Here is a 25,911-nt window from a genome sequence, read left to right as displayed (position 1 = left end):
ACAACAAAAATAAACAACTGAAATATTAAACAATAGGGAAATCTTCAAAATCATCATGCTTAGTGAAAGAAGCTGGACATAGAAGAACTTACTATAGGTTTCCGTGTATAAGAAATTCTAGATCAGTCAAACACCTCATGACCAAAATCAGATCAGTTTATTGGAGCAGGGCTCCACTGAATGAGAAAGGGCATGGGGAAACAGTCTCAAGTGAAAGAAATATTATTTATCTTGATATACGTTTATCAAAATAGAATAAAGAATATTCTGCTTAGTTAAGACCTTAATATTTCACTGAATATAAGTTATACTTCAATATAAAAACTTAAGATGAAAAATGAAAATAAAAATTTTAAATGTCAATTATGCTTCCTACAAGGTAAGGCAAAAGTAGGTTTACAGTTGGGAGTATACAAAACACAGTTTATTCTTGTATTATTATTTATTAATTATTGTATTATTTTCCTTATGAACAATTTTAACCTACTTTTGCCCCACCCTGTATGTACCTTTAAATCCATGTGATAATCTAAATTTTCAGAGTCATTAATTCTACATGTACTTATATTCTATATATAATTCTTTTCTTTTTAAATGTATTACCTAAAAATGAACAGAATGAGTGTGATTGTTGGGAAAGTATTTAAATTACCTAAGGAAACAGCTCTTTTTAGGCAATCTAAACACTTCCAAAGTACTAATTTACACGCCAGATAATGATTCTAAAAAATACATATCATTCTTATTAATCCATAAACACATCCTTTAAAGATCGGACAACTTGTTTTAAGTCAATAACAAGTTTCTGCATTCATCAGTCACAAATATTTATTGAGCATCTACATATTTCACTTTTGTTTTTGATGCTGGAGATTCAACGGTGCATATAAATCCTTGCCCTTGTAGAATTTAAGTTCTAGTGAAGGAAGGCAGAATCAGACAGCAAAATATCTAAGTAAAATAAAAAATAATGTTAGATAATGGTAAGCAGTATTGAGGAAAATCAAACAGGGCAAGGTGCTGGGATGCCTGTGGGGTGGAATGTGAGGATTACTCTTTTAAATATGTGGTATGAAAGGCACCACTGAGAGTACTGAATTAAAGGCTTGAAAAAGAGGAGGGAGAATTGTATAAATAACAGGGAGAGAATATTTCAGGCAGAGGGGCTAGCAAGTACAAAGGTCCTGAGGCAAGGAAATGCCTAAAACAGCAAAGAAGCCAGTATGAGAGAGTGAGGTGTTGGAAGGCTGGAGAGGGAATGGGGCCTAGATCCTGCAGGGCCTTGAGAGCCACAATAAAGATTTTGGCTTTTACTCTAAGAGAGGTATATATATATATTAAAACACACACACACACACGCGCACACACATTTTATTATATAACAACAATGCCATTATCTCACTTAAACATTAACAATGTTCCTTAATGTCATTTAATACCTAGTTTATAAGCAAATTTCCCCAGGTGCCTAAAAAATATCTCTTTCCCAATGAATTTATTTGGATCTGGCTCTGAAACTTATTCACACATTAAATGTGGTTACGTCTGTTAAGTCTCATTTCCTATATAGAAACCAACTCTTTTTCCTGTTTTTAAATTTTTCCATGCCACATGAATTGTTGTAGAAACAGGCAGATTGTCCTGTAGGTGGTCCCACATGCTTCTTCATGGTGTGATTTAATTTATTTCTCCATCCCCCATACTTCCCGTTTATGAAAGATAGTTCTAGAGCAGCACGGCCCAATACAGCTTTCTTTCGTGATGGGAATGTTCTATCTATGGGCTGTTTTAAAACAGTTACCATATGTGCTATTGTTTAACCAGATCACCTGAAATGTGGCTAATGTGACTAAAGAGCAAATTTTAAAATTTGATTAATTTAAATAGCTACATGTGGCCAGTGGCTGCTGTGTGAGGCAGCTAGAGGCTTAGTTAGATTCATGTTCAACTTTTTTGGGAGAAGAGTACTGTAGTGTAGTGGTCCCCAACCCCCAGACCAGTCCGGTCCATGGGCCATCTGGTACTGGTCCGCAGAGAAAGAATAAATAACTTACATTATTTCCGTTTTATTTATATTTAAGTCTGAACGATGTTTTATTTTCAAAAAATGACCAGATTCCCTCTGTTACATCCGTCTAAGACTCACTCTTGACGCTTGTCTCGGTCACGTGATACATTTATCCATCCCACCCTAAAGGCCGGTCTGTGAAAATATTTTCTGACATTAAACCGGTCCGTGGCCCAAAAAAGGTTGGGGGCCACTGCTGTAGTGGGTTGATTATTGGTCCCCCAAAAGATATGTCTCCCTGGATCCTGTTCATGTGACTTTATTTGGATAAAGGGTCTATGTAGATGCAGTTGTGTTAAAGATTGCAAGAGGGGACCATCCTGGATTATCCAAATGAAAGTATCCTTAAAAAGAGAAAGAAAGATAAAGAATCCAAAGAGAAGGCAACGCGAAGATGGAGATAGAGATTGAAGTCACACGTCTGAAAGCCAAGAAATGTCATGGATTATTGGTGGCCACCAGAAGCTAGGAGACGAGGATGGTACAGATTCTCCCAGAGCGTCGAAGGAAATATGTTTGATTTCAGGCTTCTGGTCTGAGAGAGAACCATCCGAGAATAAATTTCTGTTGTAAGCTATCAAGCTGGTGGAAATTGGTAACAGTAACCCAAGGACTCTAATACAAATACCTTAAAGTTAGTAGATGTGCTTTAAATTATGCCACATTAAGAGGCTTCCAATCTCAGGTTGTCTTACTTTAGTGATGCTGAGAGGACAAACTGATATCTCCATTGCTCATTGGATCATTTCTTCCATCAGTGGTTTTTGCTTGAATTAATTCATTAGAGGTTGCAAAATTATAATTTTTAAAAAGTCATTATTCCCTTTACACTCATTAGTTGGAATTCCTTTGTAAAGAAAGACTTTACCTCAAAATTTTGGGTGTTTTGTGTACCCTGAATTACACATTGTATAGGCAAGGCAGAATACATGCTTAATAATTTTTAATTGCTCATTTTTAGAGCAAGTAATTAGTATCCTAGAGGGAAATAGGGGATTGTGCATATTATTATAAAGTTCATGTAATTTTTAGTTTTTGGGTTTTTTAGTGAGAGGAGAAGAGACAGACTCCCATATGTGCCCCAACTAGCATCCACCACCTGAGGCTGATGCTCGAATAAACCAAGCTATCCTCAGCGCCTGAGGCTGACACTTGGACCAATGGAGCCACTGGCTGCAAGAGGGGAAGAGAAAGGAGAGAAAAAGGGATGGGGAGAGAAGCAGGTGGTTGCTTCTCAGGTGTGCCCTGACTGGAGATCAAAGCCGGGATGTCTACACGCCAGGCTAATGCTCTATCCACTGAGCAAACTGTCCAGGGCTGAAGTTTATGTTTTTAAAAAACACATATTTAGGGGTTTGTTTTATTTTATTTTATTTATTAATAATTTTAATGGGGTGACATTGATAAATCAGGGTACATATGTTCAGAGGAAACATCTCCAGGTTATTTTGACATTTGATTATGTTGCATACCCCTCACCCAAAGTCAAATTGTCTTCTGTCACCTTCTATCTGGTTTTCTTTGTGCCCCTCCCCTCCCCCACCCCACCCCCTCCCTCTCCCTCTCCGCCCCCCCACTATGGGAACCACCATACTCTTGTCTATGTCTATAGTCTCATTTTTATGTCCCACCTATGAATGGAATCATATAGTTTTTAGTTTTTTTCTGATTTACTTATTTCACTCAATATAATGTTATCAAGGTCCATCCATGTTGTTGTAAATGATACGATGTCATCATTTCCTATCAATATTTAGTCAAGGTGGAATACTTTACGTTGATTCCTTTTGACTTGACCCAGTTGTCATTGAAAGCTTCTTTGCTATCTGACAAACAAGCTATCCCCAGTTCCTGTTGAGGACTAGGTGTCATCCTGAAAGCAGCCATTTTGCCAAGAAAGTCTTTCTTTTTAATGTGATATTATATCTAGAGAGCATACTCTGGTTTCTCTTCAGATTGTATAAATCTTTTCCCTTATACCTAGAGAACACAATTGGGCCCTGAGACAGTTCAATGCCATTGGGTTGTCATTGCTTCTATGACTTTTCTATGGATAGAGCTACAGTATATAACTTTTTGAAAAATAATCCCAAATCCAGCAAATCACTGGTTCAAAAGAAGATATGCACCCTCATGTTTACTTTAGCATTGTTTGCAATAGCCAAGATCTGGAAACAGCCCAAGTGTTAATCAGTGGATGAATGGATTAAAAAGCTGTGGTACATATACACAATGGAATACTACACAGCTGTGAAAAAGAAGGAAATCTTACCTTCTGTGACAGCATGGATGGACCTGGAGATTATTATGCTGAGTGAAATAAGCTAGGTAGAGAAAGAAAAATATCACATGATCTTACTTATATGTGGGATCTAATGAACAAAATGAGTAATGGAATAGAGGCAGAGGCAGGGTCACAGGGAGCAGAGGGACAGAAGTCAGAGGGAAGGGGGATGAGGGGATGGGATCAGAGAAGGTGAAGGGATTAGTGAAATTATATATACATAACACAGAGATACAGATAACAGGACAGCAAATCCCAGAGGGAAATAGGGAGGGAGTAGGGGGAGGGGGAAAAAGGGGGTATAAAAAGGGACATGGTGCGGGGTGAGGGAATTGTATTCAGTGGGACACTTGAATCCATGTAAACACAATAAATTGAAATTAATAAAAAATTTTAAAAATACTGATATTTTTGAGTCAAATATAATATTACAGAAATATGTTTTTTACTTTTAACAAGTTTATATTTATTTCTGCTTTATTTAAATGAAAAAATCTTGATTCTTAATACTACTGATACTTGTATTATTACACATGATTTTAAATACATATTTTAAAATAATAATACCAATATTATATACTAACAGACTGAGGAATGAAATTTAAGATGTTTATAGCTCTAATTCTTTTTATTAGACTATATCCCACTAGATATGTAGAGTCAACATGTTGTGTTCTAACATCACTTGAAGTAATTCATTTTCCTGAGTTGCTATGCAACCAATTTGTTTTACAGTTATTTGTTTTGGTTTATTTTCAATATTTAGAAATTGCTTTTTTCCCTTTTGATTTAATTTTATTTGTTAAGTATATAAAACATTTATATTTCCAAATTTAGGTATATACAATGCATAGGTATATAGCTTTCATCAGTCTTCACTACCCTAAACAATATAACTACACTTGTTCATTTTTTCAAATGAAAGCAAATGTGATCATGTGTTTATCTTCTTTTTTTCTCACACAAAAGGTAGAATGCTGCACATTTTTCCCCTTCACTTTGCTTTTTCACACAGCAATATCCAGAAGAAGGTTGCATATTAGTGAACAGAGATTTTTCTCATTTTTAAAAAAGTTCCTTAGCAGTCTACTGTGTGAACATGCTTTTATTTATCCAATGAGTCACATGTTCTTGGACATTTGGGTATTTCCAATCTTTTACTATTGCAAATAGAGCTGTAATGACAAATCTTATGCAGCAGTCAGTCCATATTTTTGTCATTGTGGCTTTCAGATGAATTCATAGAGGTAGGATTGCTGGATCAAAGAGAAAGTCACATATGATAGTCCCAGATTATGACAAATTTCCTTCCATAATTGTTCTATTGTGCATTAGCATTTGCAGTGTAGAAGGATACCTATTTCTCTACAGTCTCACCAACAGAATATGTTGTTGAACTTTGAGATATTTGATAAACGTAAGTGAGAAGTAATATTTCAGTGAAGTTTTAATTATACTGTCTCTTATTAGGTGAGACTGAATATCTTTTCATATGTTTAAGGGCCATTTTCATTTCCTCTTCTGTGAGGTGCCCATATCTTTTACTGATTTTTCTTTCAGATTGTCATTTCCCCCTCGATTTTTCAAAGACCTTTGTGTAGCAGCAATATTAGCACTTTATCTGTCCTATATGTTGCATATTTTTTTTGTTTGTCATTTGCCTTTTCTGATTCCACTTAAAAATTATTGATTAGCATGTCATACTTTCTACTCTCAAAAACTTTTATAAAACGTTGTCACTGTTTTATCCACTGTTTTCTTGATCGAGTTGTCTCACACAGAATGTGTGAGCAGTCCAGTTCTGATAGACCTAAGCAGTGCTGGGAGAATGTAGCCACTGGAATTTTCTTTGTTGCTTCCGTGCGAGTCCAACCAACAGAGACACAGATGAATGGATAGAAGAAGAGAAGATTTGCTACCTGTAGTGGTGACAGTAGCTAAGGTCAGGAAAGGCTTTTCAGGGGAGATCTAAGGGGTAAAAGAAGTAGTATCATTAAAAGAGATTGCTAACTCCCTGCGGTACAGTCTTCTTTTATGACAGTGGAGATAATTTGTCTGGCTATCATTTCTGCTTTTATAATAGAAGCTGCAATTAGGTCACTACAATGATCCTTTGTTCCAGTGAACAGGCCCAGTTTCTCCAGCTTTTTCTTATGAATTCCATTTTAAGCTGCAATATACCTGGCCAAGAAAAATTACAGCGGCTTTATTGTTATATTATTATTATTATACTGACCAGCCAATACAGAGTCACATGCAATCTCTGTGATCAATGTCTCATCTTTTCAACAAAACTATTTTAACCGCATTAATATTTTTCACTACTCTCTCGTTCCTGCCTGGGTATCTATAACATTTTCTAAATGATCTCGTCTTGTCCTATGCATTTTTCTTGTCAGACTAAACCAGATCTGAGATGGTAAGGGAACTAGATTGATGAGATAATTTATCACTTATCTTATAATAAGTAGATGTATTTTCTGGAAAGTAAAATTTACATTCTATAATAGTGACATGCAAATTTTTAACATTGTTAGTTGAATATTCTAAGCAGACTTTTTCTTCATGTTTTTCTTTTTGCACACAGACACTCTTCTAGTCTTCATGGAAGCAAATCATGCAATGCCTTGTGGATGTTGTGCTATGCCTTGTAGATGTGCCTGAACATTGTATGTGAATTTGTACCCATGGTGTGTCAAATGTCATGGGGCCAGGGCAATGCTGATGCTCATTAAAACAGGGCAAGGCAATAAAGTCTCAGAAGCGTCTGAAGGTCAGATGTGGCCACAGAACATTCTAGTCATGGAGATCCCTGAGAGCTTTGCCAGTTCTTTGCGAAGCTAGGATGACAGTAGAAAAGGGTTCTGTATCGCACATGGTCTAGCTCCTGCCTCATTTCCTACATCAGTGGCTTTTACCTATTTGAGATGAGTGCATTTCACATTCTAAAACCATGGCTGTCATTTCCAGTTCCTATCTATGTGTTGTATTTTCTACAGTATCACGTGGCAAGATTCTCTAGAAATTTTTTATTGTTACTAAATACTACAATTTCAAGAGAATTGCCATTCAGTAAAGTCTCTCTCTTATTATTAAAATTTACATTCTAAATTTGCCCCTAAATTTATACCTTTCCCAGACCCATTAAACTTCCTTCCTCCATTGCTAATGTACTGAGTTCCTATAATTTGTATTCTCCTAATGTGGACAAATTTCTCAGAAATGCTTAGTAAACATCCTTTAGCTTTCATTGGGAAATTAGCCCCAAGAAGGGGCGAGGGGAACAAAGGACAGAGTACTTGCTATTTTCTCTGATAATGCACGGCTCCCTTATAGCAACCCTAGACAGTGCCCCTACACAGGGTGTCATGAGGCAGGGAGACATGAAAAGATGTCTAGGCTGCTGGCCAAACTAACACTGAAGAAAGAACAATGAGAATCTGCCCGTGAGAGGGCTCTGCTGGTTGAATCAAGTTCCAGGTAACTGATGTGCTTTATTCTTGTTCTTCACGCTGATTGTTATGACATTTGTAGGTACCAGGAAATAGTTTATTTCATTTTTATAATTCCCCCAGTTCGTATGTGTCCATTGTGGAAAGCAGAGGAGAAAAGAAGTTTCCTGTATTGAAACGATCTGGAATACAGCACTTTTTAGTCCTAGGAAATGCCCTGGATGATATCTGCAAAAATAAACGGCTGGCCTTTGACATGATGGTGGTTCCCATCGTACGCAAAAGAATGAGAATAAATCCCTGATACTGACTTTTTGAGGGGCTGTAGGTCTACATAAACTTCCTAGGGAGGAAACAGGAAGAATCCAGAGAATAAAAGGAAACTAGCTACATTTCCTTTCCTTTCCCCAAACTCTTCTTTTCCTTCCATTTTGTCACCTGGAATTTCACACCTACCCAGGGCTCCCCTGGACATATCTTTGATCTTTGTCTCTGAAAGCTTGCTCAGATAAAAATATGCTGATGCACGGGGAACATGGACAGTCACACAGCATCTGTGGCTCTATTTCCTGTTTTCTTAGCCATAAATGCCAGATGTCTCAAGGCCATGGGCACCCAGAATCTTCTTTGAAAGAACTCTGGGTTTATGAAAAGTTCTAGAAGGACTATCAACTTCTACAGGGCCTGGATAAACCATGAGTGGAACCACGGCTGTATCTGAGACAGGATAAATACTCTTTATACTTAACATCTCCATCCAGCCGATATGTGAAAGCTTATTCTGAAAAGTCGTGTGCCCTGCATGATGAAGTGTTTTAAAAGCAGCAGAAAATACAGTCTTTTCCCTCTGATCCTATTTATACAAGAGTCTTTATTTTATTAAACCACTGTATTTTCTGCAATGCTTGTTGGAATTGCTATTTTTGGCTTCTCAAGATGTGCCTGTCCTAGAGAAATCCTATAGGTAATTCTCAAAAGTACTGACAGAAGTAAAAAAATTAAACCTGTCAGTCAATTTGTTTCTTTGGTTTGAACATTGATTATTGATTATATACTCAAAATTGTGCTAGGCTAGATTAAAAGGAAAAGGGACATTGGAGTGAAAGGTGGAGGAACCACAGGTTTGTTCATCACGTCTGCAAACTAAGATCCCCTCCTAATTCCAAAAGGGTAGTGACAGGGTCTCCTTAATAGGGGTCTACTTCTAAGATGAACTGGTGCCAAGAGTATCCCTGGCCCTCCCCCATGTACCTGCTAAGGATGGAACATGAGAAAAAGCCAACCACCACCTTAGAGGATCACCACCATGCCACCAGAAGGCCACCAGAAGGTCCAATAAGATAATCTAGATGGTACCCATTGTGTCTACAGTGATTCAGCCAATGAGCTCTTGGGCAATTAGGTAAGAAGGCAATTATGAGGAATCACCCTATTCCTGCTCCAATGGATAATGAGGAGAAATGTTTGATCACAACCACTAGTTTCCACCTCGGTGTAGCTTGAGGAGGCTATTTGAGGGAGCTTATGCTACGTGCCCATGGTCTTGAGAATGACGATATGGATTTTTTATCTCATATGAGAGCCAGTGGTTTTTTGCACAAGACAGTCTATTGTCTGGTCTGTCCTCATTTGTCCCTCCACAAAGACCAACAGACATTATGTCAGACACATTCTTTCAACTGGTCATTTTCAGTTCTGACCACAGCATTCCATCACTCAGCTGGCTCCCTGCTCCTTGGTCTACCTCGTGGCCATTTGCTCCAGGTTTTGTTTGTAATATAGGCAATCTCTTAACAACCGAAAAGAGGCTTGGTTTCTAAATCTACATTGGAGCCACAAATTGCCAAAGTGACTGTAAAGTGTTGGAGATAAATGAAAAATTGGCATTTTTTATTGTGGTTAGCAGGGTCTGAGTTTTAAGATGTGGGGAAACTTCCTTAATTCACTTCATTACTACCCGAGATCTAGATGTTCAGGTTCCATGCAATAGCAATAAAGCAGCATATATTTTAAAAGGGGAGAAGAGTGTGGCCAGATATCTCCCTTCAGGGAGAATCCATTTTTTATAGCAGCATGGATGATCTTGTAAAGAATAAAAGTTGAACTGTTTCTCTGCTTAAAACACTTCCATGTCTTTCTTTTATGCTTAGATAATATCCAATCACCTTATTATGGTCTACGAGACTGTATCATCAGACACAAGACCTCCATGACTGTGGCTTATGCCACTCTCTGTCTTAGTTATCTAACTCCAGTCATGTGGCTTCATTTGCCTCAGGCTTGATTAGCAGTTGCTGTTCTTTCTGCCTGAAACCCTGTTTCCAGGGCTTCCAGTGGCTGTCACATCACTGTGATTTGAGTCCCAGCATCTCAGACACCCTTCCTTGTCCCTTCTCCCTATTCTATTATTCTATTTTATTTTCTTTAAAGTCCTATTAGCACATGATTCGATCTTTTCCATTTATCTGTTTACAAGAATGTAAACTTCTCAAGAGCAGGGACTTCCTTACCTATCTATTGATATGACCCCAATATCTAGCACAGTGCTTGGCACATGGTAGTTACTCAAAAATACAATAGAAGTAGAGTCTGAGACAGAGGGCCGTTTCACAATGGAAATAAAGATTGGAGAAACATACTTGAAGACAGAGGAAGGATCCATGAGCTAGAAATGCAGGTAGCCAAATAAAGGCAAGGAAATGGGTTCTTCCCTAGAGCTTGCAGGAGGAATCGGCCAGCCTACAGTTTATTTTCATCCCAGTGAAACTGATCTCTGAGTAGTGGCTTCCAGAACTGTAAGAGAATCAATCTGTACTGTTTTAAGCCACAGAGTTTGTGATAATTTGTTACGGCAGCAATAGAACACTAGTACAGAGTCTAACAAAATGGAGTTGATAAATAAGAGCACCTAGACTTGACCTATTTCCTTTCAGAGCCTGGGATGGTGTGTCAATATAGAAATATAAATCATGAAACCAACCTCACACCCGACAGCACATAAAGTGATAAAACAGCCAAATTCTGGAAGCTTTCATACTGTGTGTCATTAACAGATTAAAAATAAAAACATATGTTTACTGTGGAACATTGAAGTAGGAACCTAAATGAATGGCTCTAAACAGCAAACCTAACAATTACATTGGAGACATTACTGTGGGTTTAACACCTACACAAACCGGTCTTGGCAGCTGACATCTGTAGCACAAGAAACGACACTCCAGAAGGAGAATTGTGGATTTAAAAGAGCTGATGTCAGGCCTTTCCCTCATGATATTTTCTTATCATCTCCCAACTACATTATACATATGCATTTTCTTTTGCGTTTTCAATAAAGCGAAACTTAAAAATAAGCAGCGATCTTTTAAATAAGCAGCGATCTTTTTATTGACCTTCTTAGAAAACCTACAGTGACCTGCTTGCAAATATAAAGTAGAAGTATCCCAGAAGAGCCTCTTGGCTCATTAAAATAATCAGCATATTCCAACATGCATTCATGTCCCTGAAATAATAACAATTCACTTTCAATAAATTAATTACAGTTTTAATGAGTGAAATTTACATTTTATACATCTGCCTTAAGATCTTCACAGGAGGCTGCCTCCTCACCCTCACACTGCCGCTGAAGCAAGGCTTTTTTCCAAGTAGCCCAACGGCTGCTGATGGATATGCTGACACTCTGCTCTTTCAGAAAAGGAGAAGCAGGGTGGCGGAAGGAGCCAGAGAGCCTGGATTTGGAACCGAGTTCCGTGACATTCTAATGTGACCATGGGCAGAGAATTATTTAACCTCTCTGTCACCTGTGAAATGAGAAATAGAATAGTACCTACCTCAAAAGGAGAAGACTAAATGACTTAATCCTACAAGACCAAAGCTATTAGAAGAATGTGGCTGGCACATAAGTGACAGCAATTGTTAGTTAGTAAGAATAATAACCACCCTCCATTTGTGACACAGGTGGGGGGGGAGTAGCAGAGAGGATCCTTTAGCAATCTTCACATGCACACACCAGTGGTGTCTGAAAAGTACACGCACAGTTCTTCCAGCGTCTTCACACTTCCACTGGCAACCCTGCATGCAGTAGAGCCTTTAATAATTGCTACATAACCTGGATTGGTGAAAGGCTCAGGGGATGGGAGTGTTATGGCTAATTAAATTTTCAGCTTGGCTGAGAGCAAAGCAGCCACTGCTTCTGGTTTGACTCTGTTGGCTGCAAATCTTTCTAAAACATACCAATCCCTTAACTTGTCCTAACTGAATTCACTGAACAGAATGTTTTTTGGAGAAGATTGAGAACAGGCATCACTTGAAGACCATCTTTCTTACCTCCAATATTCATCCTGTAACACCTGAGATACTGAAGAGTCACAATGGAGTAACTGGAGTAACTAAGTATTAGCTGTAAGTGGACTTGATACATTTCCCCCACCTTTGCTGAGTGTCGCCCCTGTGCCTGGCCCTGGGGAGTGTGCCTTATTTTCTCCTGATTACTCCCCCTCCCCCATGAGTGAAGTGTTCAAAAAAGTTATAAGACTCCGGTTAGTTGAGTCCAGATTCATGAAGTTTTGGTATATTTAATAACTTGAAAAGCTCAAAGGGTAAATTAATTGTATGAAACATGGAACTTGCTTTTTCAGGGAGTGTGAGTTTGTCATATCTGTGCCAATATATGGGACAAATGGAGAAAGAATGGCTTTTTGTTACCCTACTTAGATTTTTCATTTTTTAAAAACTGTATTAAAAGTTCAATTTTCCATACCTTTTTTGCATATGGTATTTTATATGTATAAGATCTAACAAGCATGCTTGTTTTAATATATACACATATATCACGTATATATAGATTTATATATAGATATAGATATAGATATAGATATAGATGTAGCACGTAGACCAGGGGTCCCCAAACTTTTTACACAGGGGGCCAGTTCACTGTCCTTCAGACCGTTGGAGGGCCAGACTATAAAAAAAACTATGAACAAATCCCTATGCACACTGCACATATCTTATTTTAAAGTAAAAAAACAAAACGGGAACAAATACAATATTTAAAATAAAGAACAAGTAAATTTAAATCAACAAACTGACCAGTATTTCAATGGGAACTATGCTCCTCTCACTGACCACCAATGAAAGAGGTGCCCCTCTGGAATTGCGGCGGGGGCCGGATAAATGGCCTCAGGGGGCCGCATGTGGCCCGCGGGCCGTAGTTTGGGGACCCCTGACGTAGACCTATACACAAATAGATAGAATGAAACTCACCTATCAATAGAAATAATTTGGCAAAACTTTCACAGACTACTGGAAACTGAAATTATCTGCTTGACTCAGCTAACTGCTTTTTTCCCCAGAAAGTTTTGCCCTAAACTTTTCAGTTGTCTCATCTATCAGTTTTGGAGAAAGAAACTATAATTAAAAACACCCTGATTTGCTTGGAAAATCCCTTAGATTTTAAACAAAAATTTTTACTGAGTCTTAAATTCCTCTCTAGTTAGCAGCCAAAATATCATATATTATTGATGGGATTAAGAATTTAAATGTTTAAAAGTCTCCTTCAATACGTTGCACAGTTAAGTTGTACTTTATAATTGATTTTAATGATTTCATTGCAAGTGTCTAGATATACTGGATGATAAAGAAAGTCTGTTCTATTGTGCCAGCTACAACACTATTTATTCATGGCTGCCTTCCCTGTGATCATATAGCATTTTCATATCCCATTGCAGTATTTATCACAGTTTAACTTTATTGTAATTAGTTGTGTATTGGTTTCCCTTGTCTCCCTTAATCACAAACTTGTTGAGAGCAGGGACTAGGTCGTGTTTTACTCACTCATCTTGCTCTTTCCACTAACTGCCCCAGCTCCTCAATTAATGCTCACTGAATTATTGAAGAGTTCCAGCAAAAAATTATTAAAAAGTCAAAAGTGAATCATAGCAGAAAGTATCTACCCAAATCCTCTAAGTGGAAAAAATTTCATATAACTATAATTTAACTTCAGATTTGAAGGCACGATGGTGTATCCTGAGGAAAAGATCCAGGGAGGTAAAATAGATTGTTAGTTCCCCAGATGATCAAAAATATTAAAATTCATCAGAATACAAATCTTTATGTGCCCTTAGAACGGAAATTGAAAACTATTCAACTGAAGTGATCAACTGAAGGTGACCTTTCATATGAGAAATGTGGAAAATAAAAAGAGAGGAAATAAAAGCAAACACCAAGATGACAAAGATAAGCAAAAGTTTATCCAAACAAGTAGTACCTGTTGGAAAGAAGCATGCTTGTTAGATCTTAAAATGCACAGGCAGTGCGTGGAACTCCACAAAGACCTCAGTTAAGGGCCCCTGCAGAAAGCCAGCCTCTAGTGTGCTTCCTGTCCAAACGGTACCGAGGATTGTTAAACACAGCAGATTCAGAGACATTTCTGCACTTCAGTGAAGGGTAACACAGCTGGGTTGACCCTCCAAGAAAGGCTGTGGCATGTGGAGATCAGGCTGGGGCATTACAAGAAGAGATGCAAAGAAATAAACTTAATAAACCATGGATGGAACAGGCCACCTTCGGCACACACAGACGACATGCTCCAGTGTGCTCTCAGGTGTTCTCCCTGAACATAGGGGCTCATTTGTTTCCTTAGTTCAAAGGCCTTTGTTCAGAAGAACACATTTTAGGTGTTCACCTGGGGCTGGATGTATAGTTTTGAGCTACTTATAAGAATTGCAAATTTCTTGATGACAAAGACCTCCTTTTCATGCTAAAAACAAAATACACACACACAAAAATATCTAATCTCTGAGTTCTTAGCATCTGTCACAATACTTGGACCACAGTGGGTATGAAATAATTTTTTTAATATATCAATTGCCACTGTCTTCTTAATTATCCGAGTCGACCAGTTGTATTCATTGAACAAACTTAACAAATCTACTTCCGCTCACCTGCAGGTACGGGCCTTCAAGGGCCTTTCAGGGATGAAGTGCGGGACAGGGCGTGTCGGCTTCCTCATGTGGTGTTCCATTCCTGCACCCTGCCATTTCTCTTCTTTCTCCTCAGTACCTCCTCCTTCCTCCTAGTACCCAATTCTCTTCATGGGTATCCTTTTATACAGAATGTAAACTGATGCTGTACAATAATTGATTTAAAACTGAAAACTTTTAACTTTCCAATCAATCAAGGAATGATTATTAAATGCTTGATAGGTAGCTAAGAAGTATAGTACTGAGCACTATTGAAGCTATATGCATATCATCTATGTATATAAATACTAATCTCACAAAGACAGACAGACACCACACACACACAGCCACTTGAAGGGGTTACAACATTACAGAAGCCCACAAACAGTAAAACTTTCAGACAGCTAAGCTCCCCTAATACCAGAAAGCTGTCTCTCTAATGCCATGAAGCAATAAAATAAAACTGGAGGACTCCTCAGCTAGTCTATGTCTAAAACTGCTTCTCATGTTTTGTTAGATGAAAAAAAATGTCTTTCCTACATCATCTGATTATAAGGTAATGTAACAATCAATCTTTAAATATAATCATAAACATGCCTATATAGTTTTGTATGTTTCCAAATGTTCCAGAGAAGTTGTAAAAACATACATCCCATTTTACTTTTAATTTGTGATATTTGGAGCTCTTCCTCAATTTTCCCTTCTTTATTGGCATACTTTTAGCAAAATGTGTTCCTCCTCTTCTGCTTAGAAGCAAAATCTCTAAGTATATTTTTGATCAGTTGAATTCCCATTTTGGTTCACACCCCATATTGTATTTATTGTGTCACTTTTAAAAAAATATTTGAATTGAGCTTAAGTAAACTATAGTAGTGTGAACTATGGTAATTGATATTTACAGGATGTTATTTCAGATTGATCGATGAGAATTGCATGACTGGATGCAGTAGAATAAATTTATTTCCTCTGAATATTTCTCATTTGATGATATGAATTGGTCAATGATATTAAGCATCCATTTTTATTTTAAGTCATATACATATTTGAAGCAGGGAACATTATAGCATAATGTCAGTATTCTTGGCACTGAATTTTTGTTTACTGGTGAAAAGAAGAATTTTGCTTTCTCAATAACTGACTGCCCATTTTTTTAACATTTTGTAAAATGTTCTGGTTTAATTTAAAGCCTTTTTCTGTTAGGCCTTACCTGTCCATCCTTTGAAACTGACATGGTAAAGCTATAATTATTGAGGGTAGAACTGATTGTTAAAAACCAGAAAAATCACTACATCAAGTTTTTAATCTGCTGTGGAAAAAAGAAAAGCAACATATTTAATTTAATGTCAAAATCAGCCAAGTATAATACAAAAGCATCTTGTTAAAGCTATGATCTTGTTTTTCCAAAGTAGAATATTTAATGATCATTGCATAATTTTTTTCCAATATGCATTCATTTATGTGACCATTACAAAATGCAGCTCTGAAATTTAAAAGTTCAACTAATAAATTATCCTCTCTTGACTTTCTTATTACATCTACTATAACCAGATTAAAAACATATGAATTACACTATGTATTTTCTTGACTCAGTGATTTTTTTTCTTAAACAAAGTCAATCCACTAAAATGTCCTTTGATGCTTACTCAGCTAAAATATACTTTTTTTTTTGTAAAGGCACATTATTTGATCTGAAAATATCTTTAAGTGCCTAGAATATATATATATATGCGCTTGGAACCTTCTTTGGCTATCACAGCTTCTATTAGAGAACTGTGAAACATTTTAGTGTTATTGAACAAATATCAATTATCTCTCTGTCCTCAGTGTCAATCTGAATTGGAAATGTGCCATCTTTTATATCTTCCCTAATAGAATTTTTAATTAGCTGTTGATACTGTCAACAATAGAGTTTGCTATTTTAAAAAGGATTTGTCTAAGCAACTCCTTGTCTTTTGTTGTTGTTGTTGTTGTTTTTTAATGATGCTTACTATTATAATCAGGGCAAATTTTAAGCAGAACACTATACTTTTAAAAATAAATAAGGATTTTAGGCAACCTAATTTATCTTATTTTACTTTATTTTTTATTGAGTTTATTGGGGTGACATTGGTTAATAAAATTATATCAGTTTCAGGTGTACAACTTTATACTATATGATCTGTATATTGCGCTATGTGTTCACCATCAGAAGTCAAGTCTCCTTCCTTCACCATTTATGCTCCTTTTACCCTTTTCTACCTCCCTCCCCTTCCCCTCTGGTAATCACCATACTGTTGTCTGTGTCTATGAATGTTTTTTTTTTTTTTACCAAGCTCCCCAACCCACTCCCTTTTAACAGTTATCTATTTTCATACACAGTTATTAATTATTTTCCCACTGATTCTCAAGAGTTTCTCAATTTTTAAAATCACATAAATAACTTATTTTAAATCTGATATAATTTTATATTTTTAGGTCAGCCAGGACTTTACTAAATATCTTTTTTCTACTGAGGTGTAAGAAAATGAAACAAGTAGTCGCAATCTATGCCTCAGGAGAATTAGGATCTAGACAAGAAGAAAAGACATGAAATTGCAGAAGAGTATATAATAGGAAATTATAAGATAAAAACTGTAATTTAATGGTAATGTGGACTCCTAATTATGACTAGGACTTTAGTAATATTGCCTCCCTGAGAGAGAAGCTCTATGGCATCTGGTATATTACCGATGGCTGTTACCATTTTTCATGATCCTTCCTTTCCATTACAGCTTTTTACGCTTGCCCCTTGAAATATAATCTGCACCATGAATTCTGATTGAATCAACTCAACATGCAGTACAGAAAAGACCCTTCTTTGATGGAGAATAAGCCAAGGACAGTGTGTCTTACCTATACAATCAAATTCAGTTTTTCTTATAAAGGCAAATCTTTCATTTTTAGAGGTTGAAATGAACGGTACCCTAAAAATAATTTCAATTGGTTAAATTTAAGCCAATGGAAATGGATGAGGAAAAAAGCCCAATTAAAAAAAAATGAACAACTCTCTAGGACAATAGCATTTCTATTTGTTGTGAAGTGGATACATTTCATTCACTTTAAGGTCCTGTCTCTCAGGATCTGGTTCAGTGATCGGTAAACAAGTGTTGATAGTCCTGATGGGCTAGCCACAGTGTTTCTATGATCCATTTCTACTGTTCTCCTGCAGGTTACAAATGGCCTCGTGCTTCTTGAGACCATTTCATAGCACAAGGGACAGCTTATTTGTCCTAACTCTACAGCTTTGTCAACTGTTAATTTTACCTATTCTGCCTCTTAGTTCCATTCTAGCAGTTATTTACTTGAAATTACAGATAGTGCAGTTTTATATTCATTCATTCATTCATTCATTCATTCATTCATCCATCACTCAATAACTACGTATTGAGTGCCTACTCTGTGAAATGTACTGTATTAGGTGCTGGGAGAAATACAAGAATGATTATAATATAGTCCTTGCTTCAAGAAAATTACAGAATACTAAGGGAGAGAAGGCATGTTCATAATTACAAACATCTACAATTCAATGAAGCAAAATAAAAATAATAATAACAATGTGTATCTACCATATGCCAAGACCTGCTCTAGATGCTTTAATTATTTCATTTTTATATAAACTTCGCAGGAACTCTGAAGGCCAGATATTATTTTTCCTTTTTAAAAAATTTTCCCAATGAGCAAGCTGAGGTTCCCAAGGTTTCAGCAAAATATGTACAATTGCACAGCCAATGCAGAGAAGAGGCAGAATCGAGATGCAATGCTAATTGATCTTAATGCTCATTTTTTTTCAAATAAACACTGTCTCTAAGAAAAATGATAAGTTCACCATTCATTGAATGTCTCTATGCATGTTACTATTCTGAATGCATCACTTTGGAAGCTCATTTAATCCACACAACAATATTATGATGCAACAATGGCTATATACCCATTTTGCAGTTAATCAAATGAAAGAGCAAAATTAAATAATTTGACCCAAGTTATTTAGTTGAAGAATTTCTTCCTACTTAAATGGTTTGGGAAGGTATAATAGAAGAAGTGTTACTGACTTTCCATTGATTTAGACCAACTTAGGCAAAAGGAGGGTTTCCAGGAAAGAAAATGGAATTAGGAATGGCAGAGATTGGAAAGGGCTATGGTAATCGCAAAAAGAGCAAACATTCTAGAGTGGCTGGAGAACACAGGTCATCTTGGCCACAAGTAAAAATTATAAGGGGAAAGCTAGGCTATTGTCAGGGTATTAGGCCAAGAAGTGTGAAGTGCATACAACAGGCAAAAGAGACCCATTAAGAGTTTTGGAGAGAGGAATGGCTGATCAAAGCTATCATTTACTGAACCACTGTTCACCAGCCTGTTACATTAAGCAAACTCTATTTCAAGAAATCATGATTTCACAAATTATTATTTATTTAAGATCCTCCAAGAACAAGAATACTTACAGCTTTTATCCACATAGCCAATTGTTATTACTGTTGTTTAAAAGAGGGGGCTCTTTCAAGTGACATTGGAAAAATAGATTTTTTTTTTTTTTTTTTTGCCACAGCCCAAACCACTTCAATCTCTTTAACTTTCTATATTAAACTCAAATAAAGGGCATAAAGTAGAAGGAGACAGGAGTCTGAGCCAGGGAAAGGGGTCAGGTTCCTTTGGATATCAATCTGAAGTCAATTCAGATGCACTATAAAGTCATTAAATCATTAAACTACATAGCAAGAAAGGGTAAGTGGGACCGAGACAGCAGAGAGAAAAAGCACGTTTGTCCCATTCCCACCAAAGACTGGATTTGAGTTATTAGCAGGCCAGAGCTATCTGCTCCCCCTTCCATAATGTTATACAATCAACAAAAATGCAAAGTGAGGATTTTGTGAATTTAATGACTGCGGTTACAAGTGTTTGCTGCAGTCACATATCCTGCGGACTTGGCGAGGCTGGCAGTCACTCATGCCATTTGTGCCTCTCCTCCCTGAATTTGTTTCCAGGGCTGCCCAGAACTGGCTGTAGACAGCTCTTGCCTGCTACTGTGCTGCTGTCTCATGCCAAGATCACTATGAGGTGCAACTTCCAACTGGTGATCAATAAGAAATGAGGAGAAGCTTCTTGAATGGAATTATCTGGCATGACTCCCAGCTGGGCAAAGTCTGCATTCAAGTTGGCCTTCTTCATCACGACAGTATCCAATTCAGCAATTTTCACAGATGGTGTGTCTCAGAGCCTTCTGGGTTTCCAAAGGCTATTGGATGGATTATCTGGGGGTCTTTAATCCCCAGAGCTGGTCAGAAAATAACACTGAGCACCTAAAGCAAGCCAGGTGCTTGCTTCATAAATACTACTTTCCACACAACAGTCTGAAAGACAGAGTTCTCATTTAACAGACTGAAATACAGTGGTGTGAAGCAGTTAAGTACCTTGACAGCGTGTTCATGCAGAGCCAGGTCTTTAACCCAGGTCTGACCCACTCCTGTGTCTTGTAATCTTTCTACCTAGCCACATGCCTCCCCAGGCCACCGCCTAGGCAGTCGCCAATCATGGTTATAAACAACAATCATTTGGGAAATAGTTTTCAAATATACATCCTCAGGTCCAACCCAGAGGTACTGAATATCTATAGCATATTTCTATCTATATCTGTACATCTATATCTATATTATATCATTATCTATTTCTCTAAAACAGGGTTTCTTAACCTTGGTACAACTGACGTTTATGGCTGGATAATTCCGTCCTGTGAGAGGCTGTCCCACGCCTTGTAAGATGGTGAGAAATACCCTTGTTTTTTACCTCCTGGATCCAGTGACATCTCCCTCCTGGTGTGACAAATAAACATGTCTTCAGACATTCTCAAGTGTCCCCTGGAGGGGACATCACTCCCAGTGGAAAAGTGTCCAGGAAATTTGGAAAAAGAGCATATTCAAAGTTTGGTATTTATAGAAGACAGGTCTAGGTTAGGATTTCTATATAAAGAATGTGAAAGAAAAAAAGCAGATTTTGGAAGACAATAGCTTGAGTATCCTTTCAACCTGCAGAATTTGCCAACCTCAGGGAACAAGAACTAATCTTGGTCTCTGGAGAGGGTGCGTTGTCATGAGAACTTTCCAAAGCAGGATAAAACATCACCTAGTTCCAAATACTAAAGAATAAAGGTGGAATACTTCAGCAATTCTAGAAAATACCATTTGGTTTATAAGTTTGATTTGTCCATGTTCTTCAGAGCACTTGTAACAAGTTGACTTGTACACTGCTCGGCCCCAAACTAGTTCACAGTAAATATGCTGGATTCACTTTACTTATTTTTATTCTTTGAAGGAACTTAGCAGTTAAAAAGCATTTTATACAAGCAAAATATATAAAATTGAGGCCTTAAAGTTTGGCCATTTCATTTTGTGGTGATAAAGAAAGGAACTTGAAGAATACATCTTCAAAAGTGGTTTATCCAAAGGCATGAAAACAACTGATAAAAATGAGAACCGAAATCTTCATCCCTAAATCCCAGTCACAATGGCCATCTACCTAGTTACAGAGCCCAAAGCATTCATGGAAAGTGCTCAAATTCTGCTACTGCAGTGGGTAAACCGCCATCAAACCAAATATATCTATATTTCTGATTGGCATAGAGCTCACTGCATGACCAAAGTTTATTCATTATGTCCAATATATTTTTATGCTTATATTAAAAGCAAATATCCAGATAACCAGAATTTAGAACTTCTTTCCAAGTGTTTTGGGGTTTTTTTTTTAATCAGATCAGGTATTCTGTACATTTCTGTGGGGTCATTCTAGGTAGATTAGTATAATTTCCTTTCAGAATGTATTTCAACTGCACTATAATTGAATACAATAATATAATATGTCACTCCAGGGTATTTGAATATAAGCGTATTCTCTCAAAACACATTTTAAAGAGCTGGTGTACTTTAATCTTAGAAGTTTGTTTAAATGACTATTGGAAAGCATGCCAGTCAAGTGATTCATTTTATGTATTAATCCAACTCAGCTGACAAGTAGTTGCTAATACAGCACTTCTAGCATTGGTTCAAGTTCCATAAAAGGATTCTGGCTCATAAAAAATGCTGGCATGGCATTGGGATGTAGGTGTTCCCATCTCTTGTCTATAGGAATATAAGAATGTGCCAAATTTCTTGGTGACCACAAGCATCTCTGAGAAGATAAGTGTTACAATTATCAAATAAATGTACAGATATACAGATATTAAAGCCACCAGCATCCCCCTGTGTCTCCCCTCCTCATCATTTTATTAGAAGTAAATCTTGAAACGGCCTCTGAATGAGGGAATGGTGTAGCCACTAGGCTGTGTGCATTTGTGTGTGTGTGTTCTCTCTCTGTTCTTTTTAATTCTAATTCTACGAAAGGAGGCTATCCTCACTGCAACACAAGCATCAATAGTAATTACTAGGATGCGCAAAATCTCTTTTCATTCCCTGAGATGGTTAGTACTATAAAAAACAGAAATCTGATAGCTTCTTTCTGTCAGCATAAAATGAGAACATGACCTTGTCCTGAGAAACATTACCTAGTAATATTTTTCATAACTTCTATGCAATGATGATCTAATAAGAATCTAAAAGTAATTAACTGAATCTCGTTTAGCCAACCAAAGTCTTATTCAAATACACATTTTTATCAGGATTCTAAGGGAGCCATAAATCGGGGCATTTTGAAAAACCGACATCTAATCCAGTCCCTGATCTGATCAAGGTTCAGTGGTAATAATAAATTGGGACTATTAAAACTGGGAAGCATTCCAATGTTTTATTTTGCCCACACCACAGGACCTAGCAAATTCTACTGCAAAAGACAGGGATGTTCAGTGAGGAGTAAAACTATGCTGAATTAATCATTCAAATGTAAATCATGCCAAAACATGGGTGTTTTCAGCAGTTTAAACAATGCCAAAGTTGAAGTTCAGTAAATAATTAATTATAGAGAATCTCTTGGCATATTAAAGAAATAAACCTTCTGGTTTCTTTAATAAAATATGCACTCTTTTTAGGATACAATAATGAAAAAATCCTATCAATTCATTGGTTGCTTTCTGTACTTAAGAGGACAATATACTGCTTACAAAAATTAGAAAATATTTCAAAATGAATATGAAGCTATAAAGTATCCCCTAATTTTTGTGAGCAGTGTACTTAGGAAGGTTACAGCTAAAATATTAATTCAGGCCTGACCAGGCAGTGGTGCAGCAGATAGAGCGCTGGCCTGGGATGCAGAGAATCCAGGTTCAAAACTCCAAATTCGATGGCTTGAGCATGGGTTCATTCAGCTTGAGTGTGAACTCACCAGCTTGAGTGCGGGCTTGCTGGCTTGAGTGTGGGATCATAGACATGACCCAAGGGTCTCTAGCTTGAGCCCAAAAGTTGCTGGCTTGAAGCCCAAGGTCACTGGCTTGAGCCCAACCAAGGTTGCTGGCTTGAGCAAGGGGTCATTCGCTCTGCTGTAGCCCCCTGGTCAAGGCACATATTAGAAAGAAATCAGTGAACAACTAAGGTGCTGCAGTGCAGAACTGATGCTTCTCATCTCTCTCCCTTCCTTATCTGTCCCTCTTGCAGTCTTTCTCTCTCTCTGTCACACACACAAAAATAAACAAATAAAAAGTAAATAAAATATTAATTCAGAATATAATACTTTTGCTTTCTTTCTTAGAATACAATAAGCATCTTCATTTTTCAGTGTGAACAAATGTTGTCTTATTCTGGATTTCATTCCAATTTCCAGTAACATAAAAATCTCCCAACATTAAATACGATGCCGAGAGGCTGGGAATAGATTTTCACCCACTTGTATTCTCAAACTATAAATGGTTTCTGAATGTTTTTATTTCTCTGAGATGCATTTCATTTATGTGGGGAACTTGCAGCTGCATAATTAAATCTCGGTATGCCAAATATCAAAAACACATGGGTTGATTTAAGCTAAGAGAACAGGCCACAAGCAGCTCAGCTGATAAGGCGAGGGAGAAGCCGTTGCAGTTCTTGGAAAGCTTCCTAAAAAGAAAGAAAACTTAGAACCTTGAATTCAGACACGGAAACAGATGAACTTTCCTAAGTCTTAGCTTCACTCTCACTTAGGCATTCCGTTCAGGCCAGTTTTTGAAAACAAGAGCCATCTGTTTCCATACTTCTCAATCCCGGAACTGCAGAGGCTGCCTCTTTCCCCTTCACCTCCTCGTTTATCCTACTAAGAGCCTAATCAGATCTACGAAAACAACGTTCTGTTAACACACTGAAGGAGCTTCCTTGCAAAATAAACTCTGATAATGGTGTAAGAGTAACAGAAAATCCTGCAGTGCAAACTCATATGTTTTTAAGCTCCTCTCCCTCCATCTTAGTAAGACATTTCGTTTAGCGAAATTTTATTTCAATAATACGGAACTTTAATGGAAGACAGCCTTTGGTGTCAATGGAGATGTTTTTCCCCCTCAGTACAATAATCCGAATCAAATGAGGGAAACATGTTTTTCTTTGCCTAATCTCCACCTGACTTCTGAGAAGGTATTAACAATACAGGTACAACATGCATGTAGTTAGGTACTTATAGGTATAAGAATCTGGTTAATTTCACACTTTGCAGAAGATTACAAATTTAAGTTCAAGTAGTAGAATTAAAAAAATATGTTCACTGACTGTCTAAGATCATCTCTTGCTTTCTGCTCACTGCACTAATTTACATAATCTGAATGTTTGGAAAATGCTAAATTAATTTAGCTGATAAAAAATTCTAGAAGAAATAATCTTTGAATATAATATTGAATTCATCCTCCTAGCAATGGACATAGGCATTTAGAACGAATGTTTTATTATGGCCAATCTCACTGAAGCATGAAAACAATGAATTTATTTAAAACAGGGCTTCACTGCAATGGACTGTTTGACTTGTTTCTGGAGGAGACAGATGATCAGCTCAGGAAATCAAATATGAGACAAAGAAAATCCTACTGCACAATGTTGAGCTGGACATTTGGGTTTATGTACTTGGATAAGAATAGTGCACACACTCCCATGACCAATGCCATGGCAAGTTCAAGTAAGGCCGCTCTAGGAAATTCAAAGTTGAATGCTCCTATATGTAGGTATTTACATATTTCTCAGACTCGAAGACTGGAGAAAGACAATAGAGATAGTCTAAGGATAAACGCAGCATTAATGATTCACAAGATGATTTTTGATGGTACATGGCTTAATGTATTTAATTGCACTAACTCATGTAATTTTGCACATATATACTTTATCTATTTGCATAAATATAAATATAAATAAGGCAATGAAGGCATTATATCACTGACTGGAGCTTATGAAACTCCGATCCAGACCAGTACTTTCTTGATGCATGAATCCTTTCTCAACCAGCTCCTTGTTAGACATTTTCAGTGTCAACAAAGTCATTGCCTCATGAAGCGTAACAATGGTCAGGATGTCTCCCTTCTATTAAGCTGAATGCTACCACTCTTAAAGTAATTCCTCATTAGTATCTTCAAGAAAATACAGGAATGGATGAGTAAGAACAAAGAGAGAGAGAACAGACTGGATGGCATAAAATGTCTAATTCCTTTCTTATGGGAAAGTTTTTCAATCATGTGAAATCAGCTAACTCTTAACTCATAGACTATGTACTCCCAGGTCCTCCAACATTTTCAAAAGGCTTGGACTCAGTGCTGCCATTCTTTGTGTGTGAGAGAGGCATAGGATATTCCAGGTATGATCTGAGCTGCATAAAATGGGAATTATTGTTTCTTCCTTTGTTTTGTACATGAGCTCTCAGTCATGTAGCCTAGGACTGGATTAACATTTTTGGCAGGCATGTCCTCATATTGACTCATGCTAAACTTTCCCTCAACTAAAACCATCAGGCAAAATTTTCATATATTTGGTATTAAGTCAAACCTTCCACATCCTGTATTTGTGCCGTTCACTTTTGGACCTAAAAACAAGACGTTACATTTATTCCCATTAAGTTTCTTTGTATTTGATTCAATCCATTGTGCCAGATGATTCTGTCATCGGACGCATTATCAACCCCTGTGGCTTCTTGGCTTTCAAATATGATCAAGAGGCACCACTACTTGATGCCAATGCTTAGCAGGCCAGGGTTAAAAATAAATTTCGAGAAATTTTT

General features: G+C 37.1%; 1 protein-coding gene across 2 annotated transcripts in view; it reads right to left on the bottom strand.

The window, feature by feature from the left end:
* The window catches only part of PARD3B (par-3 family cell polarity regulator beta), a 1,075,922-nt gene that overhangs the window by 177,584 nt on the left and 872,427 nt on the right, over positions 1–25,911 (bottom strand). The gene's annotated exons all lie outside the window — the stretch shown is intronic.

Source organism: Saccopteryx leptura, chromosome 7, assembly GCF_036850995.1.
Source record: "Saccopteryx leptura isolate mSacLep1 chromosome 7, mSacLep1_pri_phased_curated, whole genome shotgun sequence".
NCBI lineage: Eukaryota > Metazoa > Chordata > Mammalia > Chiroptera > Emballonuridae > Saccopteryx > Saccopteryx leptura.
This window is presented reverse-complemented; position numbering and strand designations above follow the sequence as displayed.